Source organism: Lipotes vexillifer, unplaced genomic scaffold (assembly GCF_000442215.2).
Source record: "Lipotes vexillifer unplaced genomic scaffold, Lipotes_vexillifer_v1.1 scaffold1353, whole genome shotgun sequence".
In the NCBI taxonomy this organism is placed as follows: domain Eukaryota; kingdom Metazoa; phylum Chordata; class Mammalia; order Artiodactyla; family Lipotidae; genus Lipotes; species Lipotes vexillifer.
In genome coordinates this window covers 243537-248914 of record NW_006787905.1, presented here as the reverse complement: position 1 = coordinate 248914, position 5378 = coordinate 243537, and the positions used below count along the sequence as shown (strand labels likewise).

General features: G+C 45.7%; 1 non-coding gene across 1 annotated transcript; it reads left to right on the top strand.

Moving 5' to 3' along the window:
• The first annotated feature begins 4319 nt into the window (after positions 1-4319).
• TRNAG-UCC (transfer RNA glycine (anticodon UCC)) lies at positions 4320-4392 on the top strand. The gene has a single exon. It is a non-coding gene; the product is annotated as a tRNA-Gly (tRNA).
• The last annotated feature ends 986 nt before the right edge of the window (positions 4393-5378 follow it).

Below are 5378 nucleotides of genomic sequence, written 5' to 3'. Positions count from 1 at the left end.
GATGGGTGGGGCCCTCCTCCCGCGGGGCCAGTGCTGTGCAAAGGAAAGGAATTAAGTTTCAACTTTCCTCTCAACCCCTGTCACTTACAGGCCCTCGAGGGCTGGCAGGACATATGGCCCTGTCGGTGGTAAATCAAGCCGGGAGGCCGGCCAGGGAGAGCCAGATGGAGCAGGAGGCAGGCGCAGAACAACCCCGTGGCTAACGCTCCCGGGCTGCATGGCAGCTCTGCGGTCCCGGTTCACCGGCCTTGGAGTATCCAGGCTGGGCTCCCTCCCTCGACCACGCCGCCTGGCAGACTAGCTCCTTGCGGTCTTCAGGGCCGGGGCTGCTGAAGGGGAAGGAAGATGATTTGACGACACGTAAGGGCCACTCCAGCAGTCACGATTCTGTTCCTACCTCGCTGCTCCTCCGCGCGTGGGGCTGAGCCTACTAACTGAGCGTGGAGACAAGTCCGCCTGGCGCCCTGACATTGTGATGGACGAAAGGCAGGGCATTTTCCTCTCTGATGCCTCAGCGTTTTTCTGCGGCTGGCTGGGAGCGCCGGGAAGGCTGAGACCATATGGCAGTTCCACGTCCTCAGCAAGAGAAGTGGATTTTAGCAGATTGGAGAGCCGTTCCACCTGTCTTTCTGTGACCTCAAGGTGAAGATTTTACTTTCTGCCTCCGGGCAGATTCCACAGCCTATGCCTTTCGTCCTTAAGAAGCAGAAACAGGGAGTTCCGCCTGCCAGAACTCCCCAGATATCTTTGCCGGCAGGCTCTTGTTGTCAGGAGGATCAGAGGGGGCAAAGATGAGCGCGGATGAGCACCCTGAACTGTGGGAGCTCCGTGCTCCGTGCTCCCTTTGTGGGGCTTGTTCCCCCCAAACTCGGTGTCATTGAGTTGTTTTGAACTGGGAAACACCTTACAGCTCTGATTCTAGCTAGCCCAGGTGCCATCAGGAATCACGTGGGGAGCTTTACAAAATGTCAGCTTCCAAATCAAAACCACCATGAGATACCACTTGACACCGGTCAGGATGGTTACTATTTAAAAAAGCAACAGAAAACAGAGTGTGGGTGAGGGTGTGTAGAAATGGGAACCCTGGTGCACTACTGGTGGTGATGTAAAATGGGGCAGCCACTATGGAAAACAGTATGGAGTTTCCTCAAAAAAATTTTTTTAAAAAAATACATTTTATTTATTTATTTTTGGCTGTGTTGGGTGTTCGTTGCTGCGCGCGGGCTTTCTCTAGTTGCAGCGAACGGGGGCTACTCTTCGTTGCAGTTTCAGGGCTTCTCATTGCGGTGGCTTCTCTCCTTGTGGAGCACCGGCTCTAGGTGTGCGGGCTTCAGTAGTTGCAGCACGCGGGCTCAATAGTTGTGGCACACTGGCTTAGTTGTTCTGTGGCATGTGGGATCTTCCTGGACTAGGGATCGAACACATGTCCCCTGCATTGGCAGGCAGATTCTTAACCACTGCGCCACCAGGGAAGCCCCCTCAATATATTAAAAATAGAATTACCCTATGATCCAGCAATCCCACTTCTGGGTATATACCACAAAGAATTGAAAGCAGGGTCTCAAAGAGACGTTTGTACACCCATGTTCATTGCAGCTATTCACAATAGCCAAGAGGTGGAAGCAACCCACATGTCCATCAGTGGATGAAAGGATAAAGAGAAAGTGGTATGTATGTATGTATGTGATGGAGTATCATGCAGCCTTAAAAAGGAAATTCTGTCACATGGTACAACATAGATGAACCTTAAGGACATTATGCTAAACAAAATAAACCAGTCACAAAAGGACAAATACTGTATGATTCCACTCATATGAAGTACCTAAAGTAGTCAAAATTATAGGAACAGAAAATAGAATGGTGGTTGCCAAGAGCTGGGGGAGAGGAGAAGGGGAATTAGCGTTTAATGGGTATAGAGTTTCAGTTGTTTTTTTTTAAGAGTTTCAGTTTTGCAAGATGAAAAAATTCTCGAGATCTATTGCACAACAATGTAAATATACTTAACACGACTGAACTGTACACTAAAAACAGTTAAGATGGTAAATTTAATGTTGTGTGTGTGTGTGTTTACCACAACTTTTTTAAAAAAGGGAACTCATTTACATTTGGAAATGCAAACATTAGAAAAAAAAAAAGCCAAATTCCTGGGCTTTGCCAGACCTCTAGAATCATAATCCCTACAGAAGAGGTTCAGGAAGCTGCTTTTTAAACAAGTCTTCAAGTAATTCTTAAGCCCAGTAATATTTCTTGTCTTAGATGTCATGCTTAAGAAAACAGGCCCTAAGGCTTCCCTCGTGGTGCAGTGCTTAAGAATCTGCTTGCTAATGCAGGGGACACCGGTTCAAGCCCTGGTCCAGGAAGATCCCATACGCCGAGGAGCAACTAAGCGTGTGAGCCACAACTACTGAGCCTGCGCTCTGGAGGCTGCGAGCCACAGCTACTGAGCCTGCGCACCTAGAGCCCATGCTCTGCAACAGGGGAAGCCACCACGGTAATAAGACAGCACACCACAACAAAGAGTAGCCCCGGGGCTTCCCTGGTGGTGCAGTGGTTGAGAATCTGCCTGCCAATGCAGGGGACACGGGTTCGAGCCCTGGTCTGGAAAGATCCCACATGCCGCGGAGCAACTAGGCCCGTGAGCCACAACTACTGAGCCTGCGCATCTGGAGGTTGTGCTCTGCAACAAGAGAGGCCGCAACAGTGAGAGGCCTGCGCACTGCGATGAAGAGTGGCCCCCGCTTGCCGCAACTAGAGAAAGCCTGCGCACAGCAACTAAGACCCAACGCAGCCAAAAATAATTAATTTTTTTTAAAAAAGAAAAGAGAACAGACCCTGAAATCAAACTGTTGAACAACTAAAACAACCCTAGAAAAACGACTTGTCCTCTCTGTGCCTTAGTTTTCTCATCTGCATAATGGGACTCACAGATAGGAGTGCTGTAAGGATTAAATTAGTTAATAATCACAAAGCATTTGATCCATGCATATATCATGATTATCAAAAATCAAGCGCCTCCTTTTGCCCGAAGGGAACTGAGGCCCAGAGTGGGGAGATGCCTGGTCTAAGCCCACCCCCGAAGCCGGCACCAGAGCCAGGAGGAGGACACGGCTCCCAGGCCACAGTCACATGTGCCTCAGTCCCTGGGGTCCAGGCCCAGGGACCCGGAGTCCGCAGCTCCTTCCTTAACTCGATGCATTGCAGGTGGGGTGAAGGGGACAAAGCAGGGTGAGGGGAACTGATGGGGCTCAGCGCCTCTATGTCCTGCCCAGCCTCCCTCCCCTTAGGGCTACTGCAGATTCAGCTGTCTGGGACAGGAACCCAGAGGCAGAGACGAGTGAAAGAAGGGAGAGGGACTCTTTTCTGCAGCAAGTGCCACACTCTCCTTCCCAGTACAGATCCCAAGTTTCCAGGAGAAAAATCCTTCCCTTCAGGAGGTGGAGTGCCTACTCGAATAGCAGAGCAATTTTATGGAGCATCGACTCTGCCCTCACAGTATTGCTAGTCCTTCTCACAATACAGCAAAGTGAACTGAGCTGTTCGCTCCATTTTTCAGATGGGAAAGCTGAGCCCTGGGTGATCAGCCTGGGCCCAGCCTCACTCTCACACTGCCAGCATGTGGCAGGGCCAGGGTGAGGGCTTAGGACCGCCTGGGCCCAAGGCTGTGTAGGCTTCTCCTGGACAGGCCAGGGGGCCTCAAAGAGGTAAGAAAAGGGGCTTCATGATAAACAGATTCAGTGCAATCCCTGTTAAGAGCCCAATAGTGTTTTCTACAGAAATAGAAAAGCTCATCATAAAATTCATATAGAATCTCAAGTGACTCCAAATAGACAAAACAACATTGAAAAAGGTCAGAGTTGGAGACCTCACACTTCCTGATTTCAAAACATACTATGAAGTAACAGTAATCAAGATGGGACAGTACTGGTATAAAGACAGACATAGAGACAAATGGAACAGAATAGAGAGCCCAGAAACAAACACTTGTGGATATGGCCAAATGATTTCCAGCAAGGGTACCAAGACTATGCAATAGGAAAAGGACAGTCTCTTTAACAAATGGCATTGGGAAAACTGGGTATCCACACACCAAGGAATGAAGTTGGACCCCTACCTAACACCATGTACAAAAATGAACTCAAAATGCATCAAAGACCTAAACATAAGAGCTAAAACTAGAAAACTCTTAGAAGAAAACGCGGGGGAAAATCTTCACAACATTGGATTTGGCAATAATTTCTTGGATATGACACCAAAAGCACAGGCAACAGAAGAAAAAATAGATAAATTGGACTTCATCAAAATTAAAAACTTTTGGGAATTCCCTGGTGGTCCAGTGGTTAAGACTTGGCACTTCCACTGCTTGGGGCCCAGGTTCAATCCCTGGTCAGGGAACTGAGATCCCACAAGCCACGCAGTGCAGCCAAAAAAAAAAAAAAAATTAAAACTTTTGTGCATCAAAGGACACTATCAAGAGAGTAAGGGAGGGAGGGGCAATATTCAGGGAGGGGATTAAGAGGTACAAACTATTAGGTGTAAAATAAGCTACAAGGATATATCGTACAACATGGGGAATATAGCCAATATTTTGTGATAACTATAAATGGAGTATAACCTTTAAAAATTGTGAATCGTTATATTTTATACCTGTAACATGTAATATTACTGTACAAGAAATATACTTCAATAAAAAATTTTTAAACATTTTTTAATTAAAAAAGAGTAGGGGAAAAATCTGACTGGTTTTTGCCATTTTTAACTGATATAATTCACATAACGTAATAAATTATATGAGATAATTCACATAACATAAAATGTACCATTTTAAAGCATATAATTCGGTAGCATTTAGCATATTCAGAATGTTGTGCAACCATCACTACTGCCGAATTCCAGAACATTTCCATCACCCCAAAAAGAAATCCCATACCCTTTAGCAGTTATTCCCTCTTCACCCATCTTCTCATCCCCTGGCAACCACTGATCTACTTTCTGTCTCTATGAATTTGTCAACTGACCTTATTTTTTTAATATAAAATTTTAAACAGATTTATTTCCATTGTCAATTTTCATTGAGAAAATATTTTCCAGAGTAAATGGTATTAACACAAGATCATTTTTCGAGCAATTTTCTATAGCAGGCAGTAAAAAATTTTCCATTTTGATTTTTACCACGCTGAGATTATTGTCATTGGGATCCATTCTTTTCTAATCATTTAAAAAATTCCATATGATGTATTGCTTTTTTTTTTTTTCCTGGGGGAGAGTACATATTAAGTTCCACTGTTTAGAGGTCTTGCAATTGTCAGTTTTCTTTGTGGTTGTATTTCAACTAAGTGTAATTTCTCTGATCAAATTTTGCTGATGTGAGTTTTGTCAAG